The sequence below is a fragment of the Pan paniscus genome, chromosome 2 (assembly GCF_029289425.2).
Source record: "Pan paniscus chromosome 2, NHGRI_mPanPan1-v2.0_pri, whole genome shotgun sequence".
NCBI lineage: Eukaryota > Metazoa > Chordata > Mammalia > Primates > Hominidae > Pan > Pan paniscus.
This window is the reverse complement of record NC_085926.1, coordinates 88,577,806-88,599,988: the sequence shown is the minus strand read 5'-3', so window position 1 is coordinate 88,599,988 and position 22,183 is coordinate 88,577,806. Positions and strand designations below refer to the sequence as shown.

At 38.7% G+C, this 22,183-nt stretch overlaps 1 protein-coding gene across 6 annotated transcripts in view; it reads right to left on the bottom strand.

Moving 5' to 3' along the window:
- Window positions 1-22,183, bottom strand: part of CSNKA2IP (casein kinase 2 subunit alpha' interacting protein) — a 138,277-nt gene that overhangs the window by 41,029 nt on the left and 75,065 nt on the right. For 2 of the 6 annotated variants that reach the window (XM_055110165.1, XM_055110164.1), the window contains 2 exons: window positions 1,192-1,366; window positions 483-539 (listed from right to left, as the gene is read on the bottom strand). The exons of 3 other annotated variants lie outside the window; for them this stretch is intronic. The gene's annotated coding sequence lies outside the window, so the exon portion shown is untranslated. Of the gene's footprint in view, window positions 1-482; window positions 543-1,191; window positions 1,367-22,183 lie in introns of all 6 variants that reach the window. One more of the 6 variants, XM_055110162.1, reaches the window with a different exon arrangement.

Below are 22,183 nucleotides of genomic sequence, written 5' to 3'. Positions count from 1 at the left end.
CGCAGCCTCTTTGCTAAAGCATAACAAGAGTCACCTTTACTCCAGTTTCCAACAAGTTCTTCATCTCCATCTGAGACCACCTCAGCCTGGACTTCATTGTCCATATCACTATCAGCATTTTAGTCAAAGCCATTCAACAAGTCTCTAAGAAGTTTCAAACTTTCCCACATCTTTCTGTCTTCTGAGCCCTCTAAGTCTCTAGGAATTTCCAAAATTTCCCACATTTTTCTTTCTTCTTCTGAGCCCTCCAAACTGTTCCAATCTCTGCCTGTTACCCAGTTCCAAAGCCGCTTCCACATTTTCAGGTATTTTTACAGTAGCACACCCCACCGCCCCTCCCCATCCCCCGTGGTATCAATTTACTCTATTAGTCTATTCTCACACTGCTAATAAAGCAATACCTGAGATTGGGTAATGTATAAAGGAAAGAGCTTTAATTGAGTCACAGTTCCATAGGACTGGGGAGGCCTCAGGAAACTTACAATCATGGCGAAGGCAAAGCAAACTCATCCTTCTTCACATGATGGCAGGAAGGAAAGCTGCTGAGCAAAAGGGGAGAAAGTCCCTTATAAAGCCACCAGATCTCATGAGAACTCACTCACTATCACAAGATCAACATAAGGGTAATTGCCCCCCCATGATTAAATTACCTCCCACTGGGTCCCTCCTACAACATGTGGGGATTATGGGAACTACAATTCAGGGTGAGATTTGGGTGCGAACACAGAGCCAAACCATAACAGGGCTAGTGCATTATTAGCATAGGAATTATTTTGTTAAAATACAGATTCTGATTCAGTAAGGCTGGAGAAGGACCTGAAAGTCTGCATTTTTATCTAGCACCTACTTGCTATTGATCGCTAGTTCTTGGATCACATATTAACTCCAAAGGCTATGGAGTATTCATTCTTCCTTATATCTAAACAGACACTTGCCATGGACCATTAGAATGTCACTTTTAACTCTTGGCATTAAGGCAATATTTAATAAATTACAATGTCTAACAAATACTCCAGTAACCTTATATCAAAAAAGCAAAAACAAGATTTTAAATATTCATGGTTTTCATAATTTTGCATGAATATCAAAAACAATGTTTTATAAATTCCTTTGGGTTTTTTAATTTTTGTGGAAAAGACTATTTTTACTTAAAATGGGCATTTGTTATGTGAAAATATTTAGAATGCTTACCATGAAACTGTAGCTGATATATTCTTGTTCCTTTGCAGCAACTAGCAAATTGCCACAAATTATGTATGTAGAATAAATGAATTTTAGTGAATGCCTCACTGACTTCCCATGATTTCAGCTTCTTCATTGGATAAAATCAAGACTATTAAACCTTGCCTACTACCGCCAACAACATCTAGCATAATACAAAGAATGTAAATATGAAGGTCAGAAAACTCGTTTGGAGTTCTACCAAATAATCTTGGTGGAAAAGCACACTTTTCATAAATGAGATAAGGAATACGTCAAAATATGTCAATATTTTTGTATAACTTAAAGTTATACCAATGCTTATTACTTGCTACCACTAATACTGCTCCCACTACTACCACTAGTATTACTACCATTTTATAGAAAGTAAAGAACATTCATTATGTCTGGGCATTTACATTATTTAACACAGTTAGAATTATTGCAGAGCAAAGATATTTTCTTCAGTCAAGTTTGTATATTAGTTATACAATTGACAAGAAAACAGAATTCACCAAATAAAGTCCATCTCAATTTATATTTAAGCTATGATAGTAGAGATATAAATATTTAAAAATAGAATTTAAAGGATTAAAGTATAACATGTTAACTAAAACTGATATTTATTTTTATTACTCTTATGTAGGTTAGCAAAAGTCAACTTTTGAAAAGGAAAAATACAATTTGGTTTGCTTTTAAAGCATGCTGATGCAAGAAAGAGAAGCATGGATTATCCAGAATACTAAATGTCACAGAGAGCTAACTACAATTTATTTAAACAACATTTACAAAATATTTTCAAATATAAGTCAACCTTATTATTTATATTGTAATATAGTTGTTGCTCTTCTCTAGAAAATGTGATTTTTCTGATTATGATTGTGTTATATACAATTTTTCTGAATTAATTACATAATAGTTAAGATTATTTAGAAGGATAATTTTAGAAAAAACTAGAGTAACATTTCTAAAATGATATTTTTTTTTTTTTCTTTTTTATTGATCATTCTTGGGTGTTTCTCGCAGAGGGGGATTTGGCAGGGTCACAGGACAATAGTGGAGGGAAGGTCAGCAGATAAACAAGTGAACAAAGTTCTCTGGTTTTCCTAGGCAGAGGACCCTGCGGCCTTCCGCAGTGTTTGTGTCCCTGGGTACTTGAGATTAAGGAGTGGTGATGACTCTTAACGAACATGCTGCCTTCAAGCATCTGTTTAACAAAGCACATCTTGCACCGCCCTTAATCCATTCAACCCTGAGTGGATACAGCACATGTTTCAGAGAGCACAGGGTTGGGGGTAAGGTCACAGATCAACAGGATCCCAAGGCAGAAGAATTTTTCTTAGTACAGAACAAAATGAAAAGTCTCCCATGTCTACCTCTTTCTACACAGACACAGCAACCATCCGATTTCTCAATCTTTTCCCCACCTTTCCCCCCTTTCTATTCCACAAAACCGCCATTGTCTTCATGGCCCGTTCTCAATGAGCTGTTGAGTACACCTCCCAGATGGGGTGGTGGCCGGGCAGAGGAGCTCCTCACTTCCCAGTAGGGGCGGCCGGGCAGAAGCGCCCCTCACCTCCCGGACGGGGCGGCTGGCCGGGCGGGGGGCTGACCCCCCCACCTCCCTCCCGGACGGGGCGGCTGGCCGGGCAGGGGGCTGACCCCCCACCTCCCTCCCGGACAGGGCGGCTGGCCGGGCAGAGGGGCTCCTCACTTCCCAGTAGGGGCGACCAGGCAGAGGTGCCCCTCACTTCCCTGACGGGGCGGCTGGCCCGGCGGGGGGCTGACCCCCCCACCTCCCTCCCGGAGGGGGCGGCTGGCCGGGCAGAGGGGCTCCTCACTTCCCTGTAGGGGCGGCCGGGCAGAGGCGCCCCTCACCTCCCGGACAGGGCGGCTGGCCGGGCGGGGGGCTGATCCCCCCACCTCCCTCCCGGACGGGGCGGCTGGCCGGGCGGGGGGCTGACCCCCCCACCTCCCTCCCGGACGGGGCGGCTGGCCGGGCGGGGGGCTGACCCCCCCACCTCCCTCCCGGACGGGGCGGCTGGCCGGGCAGAGGGGCTCCTCACTTCCCAGAAGGGGCGGCCGGGCAGAGGCGCCCCTCACCTCCCGGATGGGGCGGCTGACCAGGCGGGGGGCTAACCCCCCCACCTCCCTCCCGGACGGGGCGGCTGGCCGGGCCGGGGGCTGACCCCCCCACCTCCCTCCCAGACAGAGCGGCTGGCCGGGCAGAGGGGCTCCTCACTTCCCAGTAGGGGCGGCCAGGCAGAGGCGCCCCCCCCACCTCCTGGACAGGGCGGCTGGCCGGGCAGGGGGCTGATCCCCCCACCTCCCTCCCAGACGGGGCGGCTGGCCAGGCGGGGGGCTGATCCCCCCACCTCCCTCCCGGACGGGGCGGCTGGCCGGGCGGGGGGCTGACCCCCCCCACCTCCCTCCCGGATGGGGCGGCTGGCCGGGAGGGGGGCTGACCCCCCCACCTCCCTCCCGGACGGGGCGGCTGGCCGGGCAGAGGGGCTCCTCACTTCCCGGTAGGGGCAGCCGGGCAGAGGTGCCCCTCACCTCCCGGACGGGGCAGCTGGCCAGGCGGGGGGCTGACCCCCCCACCTCCCTCCCAGATGAGGAGGGAGGACGCTCCTCACTTCTCAGACGGGGTGGCTGCCGGGCGGAGGGGCTCCTCACTTCTCAGACGGGGCGGTTGCCAGGCAGAGGGTCTCCTCACTTCTCAGACAGGGCGGCCGGGCAGAGGCACCCCTCGCCTCCCGGACGGGGCGGCTGGCCAGGCGGGGGGCTGACCCCCCCACCTCCCTCCCGGACGAGGCAGCTGGCCGGGCAGAGGGGCTCCTCACTTCCCGGTAGGGGCAGCCGGGCAGAGGTGCCCCTCACCTCCCGGACGGGGCGGCTGGCCAGGCGGGGGGCTGACCCCCCCACCTCCCTCCCAGATGAGGAGGGAGGACGCTCCTCACTTCTCAGACGGGGTGGCTGCCGGGCGGAGGGGCTCCTCACTTCTCAGACGGGGCGGTTGCCAGGCAGAGGGTCTCCTCACTTCTCAGACAGGGCGGCCGGGCAGAGACACTCCTCACATCCCGGACGGGGCGGCAGGGCAGAGGTGCTCCCCACATCTCAGACGATGGGCGGCCGGGCAGAGACGCTCCTCACTTCCCAGATGTGATGGCGGCCGGGAAGAGGCGCTCCTCACTTCCTAGATGGGATGGCGGCTGGGCAGAGACGCTCCTCACTTTCCAGACTGGGCAGCCAGGCAGAGGGGCTCCTCACATCCCAGACGATGGGCAGTCAGGCGGAGACGCTCCTCACTTCCCAGACGGGGTGGCTGCCAGGCAGAGGCTGCAATCTCGGCACTTAGGGAGGCCAAGGCAGGCGGCTGGGAGGTGGTTGTAGCGAGCCGAGATCACGCCACTGCACTCCAGCCTGGGCGCCATTGAGCACTGAGTTAACGAGACTCCGTCTGCAATCCCGGCACCTCGGGAGGCCGAGGCTGGCGGATCACTCGCGGTTAGGAGCTGGAGACCAGCCCAGCTGACACATCGAAACCCCGTCTCCACCAAAAAAATTCGAAAACCAGTCAGGCGTGGCGGCGCACGCCTGCAATCGCAGGCACTCGGCAGGCTGAGGCAGGAGAATCGGGCAGGGAGGTTGCAGTGAGCTGAGATGGCAGCAGTACCGTCCAGCTTCGGCTCGGCATCAGAGGGAGACCGTGGAAAGAGGGGAGAGGGGAGAGGGGAGAGGGGAGACGGGGGAGGGGGGAGGGGAGAGGGGAGAGGGGAGAGGGGAGAGGGGAGAGGGAGCTCTATCTACCACACAGTCCTTCTCTCTAAAATGATATGTTAATGATGTGACTCATATATACAAATTTTCATAAGTTTGTGTTTGTAATTCTAGATTTATTCCAAAAAGAAATTAAACAAACATGAGCTTGAAACCAAAATCTGCAGTTCTGTCAACCTCTTTAGATTCATTCCTTAGGCTGTCAATATTATTCAATTATCCATTAATAACTTGTTTCTTAAAATATTATATAATTACACTTAGGTTTATGTCACAAGATTTTCACATTCAAAAGAAAAAAAAAAGCTTTGTTAAAAGTTGCTACGGGAAATAATTTATAAAGGCATAACTGGTAAACGGGCAGACATTACTTTTTCACAGACCAAATGTTGCAAGCCATCTTCTGAAATTGTTTGTTCCTGTTTTTACCTTACTTCACTAACAAGAGCTGAATTATCGATATCAGCACTTGATGGGTGGCTTCTTACAGACATAGAAATCTTTCCATGTAAAAGCTGATGACAGAGCCTTGCACAGTTTGCAGTAATTGTGTTAAGGAAATGATTGCTTTTCTTTTTATGTTTTTAAAGCATTTATCACTAGATAAAATTATAAATTTTTAGAACTTATTTAAAACTGTCTATTTCTCCCAAATACCATATCTCTTTTGAGTTGCCCTCAGACACCTTCATAAAGAATAAAATATTGTTTGTACAACGTCACATTATACCGGACCTTGAAACTAGCTTCCTTCTACAGCAGATCTTAACTCAAGCTCATCGATAACAGGCAAAAAGGTAACTAGAGTTGTTTCTATAGAATGTGTCACATGAATACATAGGCCAACTAATGCTATGCCAATTTAACATGAGAAAAATATTTTTTCAGAGCACAACTCTTCTACAAAGATTATGAGTTCAATTAGCAGACATATGTTTATTTTATAGGAAAAATTAGGCCTGGAACTGAGTTTAGAAGTAGGGACAAGTAAGAGTTGAGATTCCCTGAATATCAGATGAGAAATAATTTAAAGGAAGAGTTGGGCAAGTATATCCGAGTTGAAATACGGAGAGAAGAACCATCAAGATGGTGACAGGAGCCAGGTTTGTGTAGCCTAATTTTTAAATATCTCCTATATTAAGTAGACAAAAGGGTTTTAGAGATTTCTAGTATGTGATTTCTAAGTTTGCTCATTTTTTGCTGGAAACATTGTATGCAATCCCTTTTCCTGGGATTACTTCACCAAGATGCTTGTCAGGTTAAAACTCACTTGAAATATCCCAGTAGGAAATTAATTGTGATGCTACTCTTCTACATTCTGGAAGAACAAAATCCACCTTCTATCTAAACTGACTCCTTTTTTAAATCGGCACTTGAAACATCATTTTCTTTGGAGGAGAGGAAACAACGAGTGCAAGGTAAGAGTGGGGACTGAAGGATCAGACTCGTGTTCAGCTCCCTAGGCATGGAAACTTGATCAGGTTTTCTTCACATATTAGTGCCTCAAATTCCTCATCTATGAAATGGGCTTTTTCCATGCTACAAGGACCTGTTCTGCTTCTGGAGTCCATTTCATCTACTCCTCTCTCCCAGACATAGCTCCCTGATCTGTCCCATAGCTTCCAAAGTCTGTGCATTGAGACAGAGGAGACTTCTAACTCCTTGTAATCTTGACGCTTCCTTCATCACAACTTCTAAAAGACCAGAAAAACAGAAGGGAGAAAAAAAAATGTACCCAGCAGTCTCCTTTTCTTCTGCTCCTTAATATAGATGATCAATTTCTCTATTCTATCTGTACAAACATCAATTATGTTTTTGTGCTTGTATTTCCTGTGAATATTACATTATCTGCTACATAGGGACAATGAATGAAAAAAATGATAAATGAAGATGTTCATCAATCTATCACAAATTTACCAACAGTTCTCTTAGGATTGCTCAACTGATGTCAGAAGAATAGAAATCTGGACATAACATCTAAGAAAACCTCAAACACTGTGACACGGTAAGTTGAGCACCTCTCAAGTATTCCATGCTGGACAACATCACAGATTCTCACCAGGCTTCTTCAAGGATCAGGAGGATGAGAATTTAAATAGGTTATCTCAAAAGTTATGTTGTCTTCTTCAAAATTCATTTTTTCAGAAAGCAACAATCTCAGTTACAAAAAAAATAAATATACTAAAACTGTACACAGTAATGTGAAATCACATTTCTGTTTTTAGAGAAAACAACTGAGAAAATAAGATTAAAACATGAAGACATAATAAGAAAAAAGTAAATATTTTTAAAGGGAGTAGGATTCATTCTATAAAAAGGAAACGAGGAGGTAAAACAGAGAAACTCTGCTCACTAGGGCTTCTAGTAATTTACTCAAACACTTTGTGTTTCTATTAGGAGAATGAAAAGAAACCTATTTATTTGAGAAATTTTCAAATTGACAATGAAACTATACCATCAGAAAGGCTTTTAAAAGCTTAGTTACATGTGCCTCCTCTTATTCAATGTCATTTTTATAGTAAACTATATTAAGACCCTACAATAGAAAGCTGAGATATAACTCATAATTGTTTTGGACCACAAGTGTTAGACTTGAGATTATTACTCAAATTCTAAAATTTTTCTGTGGGTGGTATCTTAAAGCTCAAAGAGCAAATCACTTTTTAAATGTCTGAATATATCTAACAAATACTTACTGAGTATTCACTATGTACCAGGCCCTGTGATAGGCACCAGATAATAAGCAGTAAGTCACACAGATGGTATCTCCTCTATCCTCATGAAGTTTGCTGTTTAAACTCATCAAACAGTTCTAATATTTAAACCCAAATCAAATATATTACATTTCCATCCTAGAAGTTAAGGAATAGATGGGATTTTAAATGCATTATTTTATTATTTGTTTTAGAATTTACTTACAAATGGATACACATCATTACAAAGTTACTTACAAAAAAAAGTCTAATAAAAGTTTTTTGCCAATGTTTTCATTTTAAAAGGAACATAGATCAGAATGAGACAGAGAGATCCACAGAAACACATGGACTGTCAGATGTAGCAAAAGATGGACAATATTTTGCTAATTTGACAAGTTAAATAGCACATAGATTCATAGTGTAGCTGTGTTATTAAATTTATATTCAAAATGCTGTGGAAATAATATGAATATTTATTCCAAAAGCATCTAGACCCTTTGAAGAAAATTGTTTCTAGAATAGTTTCTGGTAACAGTCATCCTTATGGATAAGCTTACAACACTGCTAAGAGTAAATCCAGATGGCTTTTGGGAGCTGTACTGTGTTGGTGGAGGTGTTTCTTGATAAAAGGAGGGAAATGCCGTCCTTATGTAAAATAAAAATAATTTAAAAATACTACAAGGCCAGGCACGGTGGCTCATGCCTGTAATCCCAGCACTTTGAGAGGCTGAGGTGGGTGGATCATCTGAGGTCAGGAGTTCGAGACCAGACTGGCCAACATAGTAAAACCCCATCTCCACTAAAAAATACAAAAAGTTAGCCAGGCGTGGTGGCATGCACCTGTAATAACAACTACTCGAGGCTGAGGTAGGAGAATTGCTTGAACCCGGAAGGTGGAGGTTGCAGTGAGCTGAGACCGTGCCACTGCCCTCTAGCCTGGGCAACAGAGTGAGACTCCATCTCAAATAAATAAATTACTATAAATATAAAAGAAAATCATACAAACTAATAGGAAACCTTAATTGTAGCAAGATAATGGTTGCTGCATATGGGAGGCAGTGCTGCCTTGTGGAGTTATGGGGGAACTAGACGGCCTTAGTAGAGAGGTCTCCTATATACATACGTATCTTCAATATATGAAGAAGCCAAGACATGGACATAATAATAATCATAAATCATAAAAGTGCCTTCTCTCAATGATTATCAATATAAGTTATAGAGAAATAAAGTTTGGAAGGGTTTTTTAAAGAATGTTATGCAAACCTGGTGGATCTAATGCTAAAAAAGAAGGTGAAAACAAGAAGCTAAGACATCTCTCTTCGGAGACGGGAGGAGGAAGAAAGGACATGATAGTGAGATAGGTTCTAAATATATCCTGCATGAATTCCCCCTGCATATATTCTCTGTAAATGTATCTCTTAGTGTTTAAATTTGGAAATTTAAATAATAATTTTATTAAATATTTCAATCTATATCTCAGACTGTTAGAGTTTCCCCAACTCCCATTACATGAGTTAGATCGATCCTATGTAAATGAACCCAATATCATTTCTGATTGGACCAAACCAGCATGATTCATCAGCCTCTACAAAGTCATATTGCATTCTTCTTAATTCTTTTTTCCTAGCTGTCATATACTTATATGTCATAAACCAAATAACATACATTCCCAAAGACATAACCCTTAGTCTGAGCCCTGAATATAATTTGAATGTTGATTGGTCTTGCTTTTCCAGAATTTACATTTTACTCATCTTCTAAATTATCTTGTCTTCCTCATGAATGAATCTACTGCCGATTAAACATTTTTATGTTGTAGGATCATATAAATGTTAATCTTAATTTATTTTATAATAAACAACAAAAATATAGCTTATTATACATATTATAATCAGAAAACACATAAGATTTTATAAATCTTATTTAAAAAGTCTTTCTCAAGAGATCCCCCATGCTTTAACTTTTGTGCAAAGATGGGATATTAATATCATTTCACATGACAACAAAGTACTAACATAGGGAAGACAGATTTGCCATTCAGTCTTACTGGCAAGTACTAGCCAGATGCAAGATAAATGGGTATAGTATTAAGCTAACCATTTAGTAGCCAACAATAATATTTTTCTTGGAACTGACAGAGCACCACAACTAGTTAGAAACAGTGAGACACACCTCTATGATAGTTCCTAATTCAAGTGCTAAGCCTGCCAAGTATAAGTTTTACATTTATGCTGTTCTAGAGTAGACCAGCTATTCCGATCCTTAGCTACACACTGGAATCACCTGGAGAGATATTGAAAAATACCAATATCCAAGCCCTATCTCAGACCAATAAAATCATAATTTCTCTGGTAGGGGCCTGGGCATTATCATTTTGTTGCAATATCTTCCCAGGTGATTCTATGTGGTGGGAATAGGAGTGTGAATGTATTGGTTTTTTTCCTCTTTGCTGATTCTTCGTAACTCCCTTAGAGCCTTCTGGATCTAAGAATATCCTTCTCTAAAGGAAATATCAAACAAGACTTTCAAAGGACTGGCTTGACACTTAAAGCAAATGGTTTTTTATAATGTTTGTTTTATAATTGGGATTTATAAATTTATAATTGGGATTCTCTTTGTCATTAAATCTTCGTATTCAAGAGAACAAATTTCAAAGCAGAAAGTGACAATAATAATGAACCAAATGCCTAATCTCAAATAACATTACTCTTAAAATTTTACTTCCTTTTCTCAAAGAACTTGAAACAGAACTACCATTCAACCCAGCAATCCCATTACTGAGTATATACCCAAAGAAATATAAACCATTCTGCTGTAAAGAAACATGCACGTGTATGTTCATCACAGCATGATTCACAATAGCAAACACATGGAATTAACCTAGATGCCCATCAATGGTGAACTGGATAAAGAAAATATGGTACAAATATACCATGGAATACTACACCTCCATAAAAAATAATGAAATCATGTCCTTTGCAGCAGCATGAATGAAGCTGGAGGCCATACTCCTGAGTAAATTAATGCAGGAACAGAAAATCAAATATTGCATGTTCTCATAAGTGGGAGCTAAACATTGAGTACACATGGACACAAAAAAGGGAACAAAGGTGCCCTTTTGGCACCAGGGACAAGTTTTGTAGAAGACAATTTTTCCACAGACCGGGGGGTGGGAGAATAGTTTCAGGATGATTCAAGCACATTACATTTATTGTGCACTTTATGTCTATTATTATTACATTGTAATATATAATGAAATAATTATACAACTCACCTTACTGTAGACTCATGGGAGCCCTGAGCTTGTTTTCCTGAAACTAGACAGTCCCATCTGGGGGTGATGGGAGACAGTGACAGATCATCAGGTATTAGATTCTCATAAAGAACCATGCAACCTAGATCCCCTACATGCGCAGTTCACAATAGGGTTGGCACTGCTAGTAGAATCTAAAGCCACTGCTGATCTGACAGCAGGCAGAGCTCAAGTGATAACGTGAGCCATGATGTGAAAAACTGTAAATACAGATGGCTCTCTTGCCTGTGGCTCACCTCCTGCTGTGTGGCCCAGTTCCTAACAGGCCACAGACCAGTACCAGACAGTGGCCTAGGTGTTGGAGACCCTTGACCTATCAGGTACTATGTTCATTAACTGGATGATGAAATAATCTATACAGCAAAACCCACAACATGCAATTTATCTATATGACAAACCTGCACATGTACCCTCTGAACCAAAAATAAAAGTTGGAAAGAAAAAACTAAATGTATAAATAAAAATAAAATTTTTTTAATAAAAGGGTTTTACTTTTCTTTCCCCTTACCTCCTGTCAATGGCTAAGGCTAATTGTAAGTAGTAAAATATGATTTTATGCCAGGCTAAATGCTGCTGAAGAATAGAGGAGAAAGTCACACCCACAAGAGAGAACACATGCCCACGCGCGTGTGCGTGCACACACACACACTGACATTCAGTTCCCTGTAGACATTTGGAAGTTGTAAGCAGTAGCATAAAGACAGTCCTAATTATTAAAATTACTCTTGTGTGGAGAGTGCTTTAGAATAAGATGCCGGCAGGCATGCAATATGTTCACTGCACCATGATCTTTTTCTTTTTTAAAAAAAAGAAAACTTTTATGAGTATTCCACTGGCTTTCATCAAAATACCTCTCCCCACCTCAGTGACATATACCCTCTCAAACATTCCAATGAAATTACCAATAAATTCTGATTCCATAAGGAATCTAATACCCTAAAGATACCTTTTATTATTGAGTTTGTTCGATGGATTTTCTTATACGTACAACTATAAAATTTACTACAGTCCCAATTCCTCATAATGTTCATACATAATCACATTTTTACCATTACTTGAATACAGTATCATAAAGATGCTGTGATTAAATATACACTTTAAAATATTTTTCAAAGCAGATTTCTTTTAAGTCCCAAGTACAGTTAACTAGCTAGATCTTGCTCTACCAGAAATGATTTTATGGTTTATATTCTAATACACATATGTACATACAGAATTGTCACAGGCAATTCAAGTCAAAATATTACATAGTCTAACATTAACCTCTATGGATCATAGAAAATATCAAATAGGCAGGAGAGCTACAGTGTAGAAAAAAGAAAGAGCTGATTATATTGCTTCAGGAAGAAGAACCAGGACCTACAGTTGACAGTAAATAGAAGCAAATTTGCAATCAATATAAAACAAAATGAGCAATCAGGTCTTACTAAAAAATGTGGGCCACTTTGTTTAGATTGCCTGTCATACTCATAGTTGGTTCTTAGTGGGTCCAACCTGGGAACTCACCATCTTTGAAAATAATAAAGCTACAAAACAGTAGGTTACAGAAAACTGATTAGTTCTCAGCCTGCTTCACAATCCATGAAGGGAGTGTCAAACATTCATTCTCAGACACACTGAACCACCAGCCCAAACACAAGCACCCTTGTCCCTGTAAACTACGGGATGCCTCCTCAACCAGGCCAGGAGAGGTAATTAAATATTTGGGTTTTAAAATGCCTGCCCTTCCAGCTCCCAGGCGACCTTCTGTTGGATCCAGATAAACATGAGGAAAGCACATGCTCAAATCTTTATCTCAAGGCACAGAGGCAGTAAAAAAAGGATGAATAAATAATAAACATTAAATACTAACAAATGTGGATATTGTGTAAATAAACTAAATTGCCTTCCCATTTTTCTCTCATCACATTTTCCCCTGTGTGTCTATCAATGCAGTATATAAACTAAAAGCAGGACATTTTAGTAAAAAAAAAAATTCATGTTATCTCATCAGTGTCTAGTAATCTTATATAATGCTAAGTAGTTTTGATCTCATTTGCAAGAAAAATATTTATTTGATAAAAATATATTGAATAATATATATAATATTTAATAATGCAGTGAACTGGGGATAATTCAGAGAGACACTCATAGTGCTCTAAATTATTTTCATGCCATAATATTGCATATGAGCCTATCCACTAAAAATTGTTAGCACGTGCAATTAAAAGAAAAAGAAATACTATCTAATTTGAAAACTAAACAAATAGACATAAAGGTGCTTTTATTTCAAATGACAAAATCTCAGCCCTTTGGTCAAGCAGCTTGAATTTCAGGAATATTTCTTGAAAAGAAAGTAAATTAATGGGGTAGGATTTATAGATATGTTGTCTTGATCTGAGCATCATTCCATCTATGCTCAGAAGCTTCTGACAATGAGTGAATGTATTAAGGGTGATAAATGTCTATGATTCCGTGGTATGGTATAGCAAGTGTTTCAGGAGCGAAGACTTTGTAGAAGTATAATAATTTCCATTCAGCCTCAAAGCTATAACAATGCATTACTGATCTCTCACTGCCTCTTAATTTTAATGTCATCTGATCTGTTTATCTGAAGGTTCAAAATGCTATTGGGTCTCCTTATCTCAACTATGTGCTAAACTCAGGCCTATGAATCTGTAGGGAACATCCTGACTCTGTAGAAAGATGCAAAAGCTATAAACAAAAAGCAAAGGCAAGTGGCATTTTTGTGAATCCCCTTGATTTCTATTCCTTTGGCTAACTGAAACTTCTATCACCCTTTTCCTTTTCTTTTCTTTTCTTTTTTTTTTTAATAGGGAGTCTCACTCTGTCACCCAGGCTGGAGTGCAGTGGCCGATCTCGGCTCACTGCAACCTCTCCATCTCCCAGGTTCAAGCGTTTCTCCTGCCTCAGCCTCCTGAGTAGCTAGGACTACAGGCGCGTGCCACCACACCAGGCTAATTTTTCTATTTTTAGTAGAGACGGGGTTTCACCATGTTGGCCAGGATGGTCTCCATCTCCTGACCTCAAGTCATCCTCCTGCCTTGGCCTCCCAAAGTGCTGGGATTACAGGTGTGAGCCGCTGCACCTGGCTCACCCTTTTTCATTTAAGCCTTCTAGAGAACAAAGAGGCTAACTTTGGCTTCTTTGTTTCTGAATTTTGACAAAGATTCACTTTAGGACATCTCAATAGAACTTAAGGTCTAATGGAGAAATGTTATATTCTCAGGTCACACTGCCAAAATTATTCTCTTCAGGTTGCAGGGACAAAGAAAACATTACACCTCCAGAATCTGGCTTTAGGGCTTGTAAAGGGGGCTCTGTGCACCAATGTGGTTCTTGAAGTCAGATGGACTTTGCAAGGAATTATACCCAGAACACCTCATTGGTATGTGAGGATTAAATGAGATCATGTATGTAAACTGAATAATTTAAAGTTTGGCACAGCAGATAGTGGCTTCTCTCTCTTTCCCGCCCCCTCCCCACTCTTATAGTTTCATTTAACAATCACAGTACCCTTACTTAGGTGTTATTATTCTCAGTATAAAAATAGGTGGGAAAATGGAAATTTCAAAAGATTAAAAACTTAAATCATACCATGAAGAACGTCAAAATCAGTTTCTACCCAAGCCTATCTGATTCCGCTACACCAGTCTATTTCTATAATGTGTGATATCATCCTCATTGTTTTAACCCTGCAGATTGCTTCTTCTGAATAGGAAGACACCCTCAAATAATTCTAAAGTCCTGCTATATCAGAGCCTTGAATTTATCTTCATTATAAATTTTCTCTTAATACTCTGCATTGTGAAATAAAAATCATATTCTATTTTCAGAGAATAATGTTACTTGCAAAAGTTTGGTTATTTTTTATTTGAGTTTGGGGGTTTTAAGTCAATAAATGAAATACTCGTGAGGAATTTAGGGAGAAAAAGAAAAAAGAACATTACCATTGTTTATGATTCCACCCTCTGAAGAACTGCTATTACTGTTTTGCTATGTGGCTTTTTATGCTCTTACATGAATGTAAATTTAAATATTTGTGTGTGTGTGTGTGTGGTTTTTTTTACATTACTGTCATACTAAAGTTTTTGGTAACCTGACATTTTATTTTAAAATACCAGTTAGAAATCTTTGAGCACATAGCTTTTAATAAATTCATAGTTTTCTGTTGAATAGCATATAATTTATTTACCTAATCCACATTAGACTCTATGCTCATCTTTCCTATTTAACTAACATACCGTACAGTCCTAATCCCCACTGGAGTCTATGTTAGTCATTTCGATTTGATTAACATACTGTACTGTCTACTATGCATTCATCATCTCATTTAATCCTATTAATTTTGCAGTCATTCTGTCATTATTTAGTACTTGCAACACCACCCCACCAAGATGTAGGCATTTTAAAAATTGTATACTCTAAGTACGAGGAAACATACCCTGGAATCTATCATGTTCTGCCTTTTTAAAAATCCTGTTAAAAAATCTTTGTTGGGCTAGGTGCTGTGGCTCATGCCTGTAACCCTAGCACTTTGGGAGGTAAAGGCAGGTGGATCATGAAGTCAGGAGATCGAGAGCAGCCTGGCCAACATGGTGAAACCCTGTCTCTACTAAAATTACTAAAATTAGCTGGGCGTGTTGGGGCACGCCCGTAGTCCCAGCTACTAGGGAGGCTGAGGCAGGAGTATCGCTTGAACCCAGGAGGCGGAGGTTACAGTGAGCAGAGGTCATGGCTTTTCACTCCAGCCTGGCAACAGAGTGAGACTCCATCTCAAAAAAAAAAAAAAAAAAAAAAAAAAAAAAAAAAAAAAAACTTTGTTGGTACAATTTTGCTGATATTTTAGGTTTTCTTAGGATATGTTAATACAAATTTATATATATATATATGTTACTCGTTACAAATTTACAAATAACGTTTGTAAGGTATTGTACTTTTATCAGTAGTTTAAGAGATAGTCTGTTTCCCTAGACTGTAATATTATTTATAATTGTAAAATATTGTACTAAAGAAAATGCAAAATTTCTACCTTGGCATTGTATATAAGTTCCTGCCTGTGATTATCAGTGTTAAATATTTTAATATCTTTATTTACTTAATTTGTCTTTATTCTTTCTTGATAACCTACTCATGTTATTTGGCTATTCTTCTTTTAAGGAAATTATCTTTTTCTTATTGCTCTTAAGATTTTCTAACAAACTGGTTTGATTAACCATTTTTCATGTATGTTGCAAGTATTTGTCACTTATATGTTGGGGTTTTGCATTATTAATTAATCACACTTCTCATCCCCATGCCACATATACATAAAAATACCTATGCATATTTTTTTTATTTTGAAAAATATTAAAAACACTGAAAGTCTGAAAGGGCAGTACAGAAAAACCTATATGATTTTTTAACAGCTCTGCAATACCTATTGCCTATCTACATATGTAAGCATGCACACACACACATACACACACACATACTCACCTTTTGTCAAACCTTCCAAAAGTAGGCGTGAATGTACTTCTAAAAGTATACGTCACTCCTAAATACTTCAGCATGCATCTCCCAAGAAGGAAAATATTATTTCCAATGAAACCACATCATTACCACACCCAAGAATATTAACAATCATAGTATTATTTAATACACAGTTCATATACAAATTCTCCCAATCCTCCTCAAAATGTTTTTTCAAGATTCAAGATTCAATTATGTATAGCATTTGAATCTTTAGTTCTCTTAGTGTATAAGAGTTACACCTTCTCCTAGGTCTTTCTTGATACTGACTCCTCTAAGGGTCCAGGTTAATCAGCCTATACACCATCCTGCTTTCCAGATATATCTGATGTTTTTTCAACATTAGATTCAGGTCAAACATACCTGACAAGAACACAACATAGGCGAGTAGGCATATTTCCCAATGCATTATATCATGAGTTTATGCCTACTGAATTAAAAATTAAATTAAAGTCACAGGAGGCAGATGGCATTAATATACTAATTCAACTTTCACCGGAAAAAATAAAAAACTTAGCAATAAAAAATTTAGCTTCTGAAAGCCAAAATAAGGATACCTACTTCTATCCATTAAAACTTACCATTAACCCTTTCACCATATCATGTGTGTGGCTGAAAAATGACAATTCATATATAGCCACGTGCTGCATAACATTTTAGGCAACAATGGACTGCATATGTAACCGTGGTTCCAAAAAATTATAATTCTGTATTTTTACTGTATCTTTTCTATATTTAGATACAGAAATACCGGTGTGGTACTATCTCCTTACACTATTAAAAACAGTAACATGCTGTACAGATTTGTAGCCTAGGAGTAATAGGCTACACCTTATGCTTTAGGTATGTAATGTGCTCTGCCATCTAGATGTGTGTTAGTACACTCAACGAAGTGCTCCTGACAATGAAAGCACCTAACTACACATTTCTCAAAATGTATCTCTATCACATTTTGTCTAGTGGCACAAGACTGTGCTCCTATTCCCACTAACCACAAAAATTTCACAAATGTGCAGTTTAAAAAGTACATGTGAGTACCCAAGCATACTTAAATCACTCCCAATAACTGAAACTTATTACAAAACAGGAATGAAGAAAAGCAATGTACTCTGTCAAGGAGAGAGAGATCAGGTTTGATACAGTCACAAGAATGGGATGAGCCTCTCCTTGTCCAGGGAAGAAATAAAGGTCCAGAAGAATGATCCCAATGCTATCCACTGCAGAGAATTGAGTAGAAGGCCTTTCCCCTCCATGGAAGGCAAGAGGAGCTTCTGTGGAAACATTGTGAACTGTTGCTTTTTAATTTTACTCATGATGGATTCTTAAAATATACATATAGAAACCCACAAAGTCAGTAATTTTATATAGTCAAAGCTATAAATATATTATATTTATTCCTTTTCCCTAGTACTAATAAAACTATTACCCCTTCAAAAATAAAGTGAGTACCTATCATAGTTGTTTATGACTTATTTTTCACACCAAACTCTCCTAATTCATTTCAAATTTATTTTTATATGTAGGGCATATTATATTACCCTTTCTCTTGGGGTATTCTTCTAACAGTGTTGTCAAATAGAAATACAATGCAAGCCACATAAGTAAGTTCAAACTTTCTAGTCAGCACATTTTAAAAAGTAAAGAGAAACAGGTGAAATTGATTTTAATGACATTTTTTATTCAAGCTGACCTTTCTAAAATATTTTCTTGTTATATGTTGAAATATATTTAATAATATAAAATAAAATATTAATTAGATATTTCACATGTTTATAATATTTGAAATCTGTAATGTATTTCTCACAAAACATCTCAATTCAGACACTAAATTTTCATCAGCAGTATTTAGCATATATTTAGATTTAATAAATGTACCACTGAAAAAGTAGATACCCATATCTAAGTTGTTTCAAACAAACTTAAAAATTTTTCACAAACTGAATTATCAGCTTTAAAATTAAACTTAAATGAATTAAATAACTTTTTTCTACAAAATCCGTATCTGTTTAGTTGCTGATTTAGTGGCTGAGCAGAGATTCAATTAGGTGAGAATCTTTAAAACACTACCATATATTTAATGCAATAAACTTATAATCCAAGCTTATAAGATCTTATTCATTATGTAGGTAGATGAGGCAGAGACAGGTCAGTTAGATGGATGGATGGATAGATAGATAGATAGATAGATAGATAGATAGATAGATAGATAGATAGATGATAGATAGAGTGAGTGAGCTAAATTTATGGTAAATTTTATGTCACGTGTAGACACTGTAGAATGTCTCAAGTAGGAAGAAACAAGATGGCCTCCGTTGCTTCAAAATTAGAAGAAAACAGATTTGTTCTGTGCCCACAAACAACTATACCTTGAAAATGCATTTTAATTTAATCACATTCTTTGATGTTCTCATTAGTGTTAATAAAGAAGAAAATGTTATTCTAATCAAGATAAAGTTATTTTCATATTCACTTTACAATGACTAATATAAAATTCAAATGTATTTATAAGGAAATTTACAGTGCATACTTAATTTAAAGGTAAAAAGCTAATTATCCCACACTACAAAACAAACATTTGTAATTTTAAATACCAAATATTTCTTACTCAATCAGCAGTTAAAATGAGAAATCACTTTATATTTTGGTGACAACATTAACATTGTATTCAATTGGTGTTTGTTTTGCTCCCGCTCTCTATATATATAACAAAAGTCTTTACTTTAAAGAGTAATTTTGGATACCCAACGTCAAGTTTTTATCATCAGAATTCATACAATAAACCACCACTGTGATAAGAACTCACTGTGAAGTTGATTTCTTGTCATTAGAGCAAGGAAGTAATCAAATGGCACCATTTAACAATCGTTAAATTCATATTGGATTTCATGTTACAATAATGAGAATAGAAACTAGAATAAGAAAAAGATGACTAAACTTTAGGAGATTATTTATATTTAACCTGAAAAGACAAGTTTTAAAGATAATAACCAAAGTCTATAATCTTATAAACAATCATTTTGAAGATTTGTTGAACCATTGTCAATCAGATGACCACAAAAGATAAGCTGCTTTAAAAGACTTCCGTGGCAGGAGAGCTTCCGGAGTGGATGAGTGGTTCACATGGCAACAAATGAGAAAAAGAAGCCAGAAGTTTCAGAGATCTTTATAAACATATGAGTCCCAGTGATCTCAAGCATGAATGCAGGTTGTCACATACCTTAAGGAACAGACTCTTTCTATGAATAGCTATAGAAATAAATCACTCTATAAAAAAAGCTCTCCCAATTTTGGAAATATGTGGAGGTGGGTCATCTTCAGGATATTCTAAGCTTTGGGATTTGATTAAAGTTATCGCCCCATGTAGTTTTCATGATTTCATGCACAGAGCCTTCTTTTTGAGCTCAGTGAGCCACATTTTCCTGTAAAATAAAATGAAACCCCCATATGTTTTTAGTCATTTTGTAACAAAATTTGGAATCTTTCTATTGAAGACTTCAGAGTTTTCTGATGTATTGATTTAGTCCAGCTAGGATTTCTCAACTACTGTTGGGTGAAAGGTCTCTTGTAACACACAATGATCCTAATTCAGGCACAGACAATGGCCTTAGAGTAGTTAAAAATATGTCACCCTGATGCATTTGTTACGGAAGTTAAATATTATCATTGCTTTCATAACTGTTCCTGTAGTAAAGCATAATTTGAGTTTTTATTGTTTCATTTTACAAGTCACCAATAAAATAAATCATATATATCCTGATAGAAAATTAAAGACAATATCACTGACTTTACTAGGAGACGGAGCAAAAATAGAAATAGAAAAGAATCTGAAGAAAACAAAATAAACAAAATGATCTTGTGACTAAATAACTTGCTTCTTAAATCATATCCAACTCGCAAATAGTACTGTGCATGTGTGCTATAATTTGTCCTAAGAATATTTTTTGTCCCTATACATTCTGTTAAATAAACTATTTTTTTCTATTTGCCTCACTCTCTATAATTTGATTCTCAGATAATTAAGAAAAAATATTCTATTTACAGCAAAATTTTCTTCTGTACCTGATCACCTAGACATTTTCCCCCCAAACTTTGAAGAAAGAAATCATTTTCGCATGTAACAGAGGCAGCTGGTTTAACAGGGAATGCTATCATGGCTTAGCCCATCCTGATTCTGGGCAGCTAATTTGAATAGCTAGGTAAATTCTGCAAGCAGCCTCTTCCATTTTCTCAGAAAATGTGAGGAAGCTTGGAATAGGACAGAAGACAGAACAGAGGACAGAACAGAAGTAGGGAAAGAGAAGCAAAAACGGAAATAGAAAGTAACTGCTGAGGCATGGCTAATCAGAAAGGACACTTCATGCATATTATAGACCCATTGTGATAATAAAATTGGAATCAAATTGCCTACACAAACCACTTGAGACACTCTGCATCTTTAATTTTTAAAGTTATGAAGACACTTGACACTGAAGGGGATCAATTATCACTAGTTTTCGTGCAAATACTTACTTAAGCAATGCTGTGGGTCAGAGTCAGTAGGAAAATTGCAGGCTTGTAGCCACGTAATAGCAACTAATTACACTATTCCTGGGCCCCTTTTCAATGGTCTCAGTTGGCAATAGTGGTCGTGGCTGACTTATTTTGATTAAATTTCAAGGAGTCTAAAGTTATGATAAATGTGTGTATTTGCTAAAACTGGTTTGGATCATGAAATCACCAAAAAAAAACACATTAAAACAAAAGGGAATCCCCCAGTTAAGTTGTTAGGTACTCAAATCCTTGAGATGCGCAGTGTGGTGCCATTTAATAATGGAATAGAGGTTTTCAGTATGGCATAGAAGCAGCTCCCAGATCACAGTGGCCCCCCTTTCAATGGGCAATCTTGAACATATACATTTAGAAAGATGGGAATTTATACTGCTCCACGCTATATGGGACAGTTAATAGAGTACTTTATGTTAATAAAGTAAATGGAATGCTTTACTTTCTGTTAGTAACAGTTTTGAGAGCCTGGTCAGGCACTGGCTTTATTCTGAATTGTCAAGCCTACTTCAAGTTTTCTTTTTTATTATACTAAGGTTAATCAGCTACTTTAATAGAAACATCTCTACTCTCCTTTTTGGTTCCACCCCACAAAGTATTGAGAGATAAATATTATCTCCATAACGAAAAGTCTGTCAACAAAACAGCTAGTCTAATAGACAAGGAGACTGAACTTCATTTTTGAGTTCAGGAAAACAAACCATTAGAAACTAAATGAGGGTTGTCAGACTTGCGGTAACAATAAAAATAAACAAACCTCATTTATTGCCTCTATTGCCTTCATCTCCTTTACTCTGTCACCTTTATGAAAACTGCCTAAGTAGACATGACATTGAACACTGAGCATTTCTTCCTTTCTTACTTCTATTTCTTTTCTCTGGGCAATTTGCCCTTAATAAGTGAATTAAGTACTGGTGAATAAATTTATTTCTGTTCAACTGAATATACTGCTTTATTGTATATTTTAAAATTAATTTATTACATATAAAAATAAATTGATTGCAGCCAGGCACAGTGGCTTATGCCTGTAATCCTAGCACTTTGGGAGGTCGAGGTGGGTGGATCACCGGAGCTCAGGAGTTCAAGACCAGCCTGGCCAACATGGTGAAACCCCGTCTCTATTAAAAATACAAAAATTAGC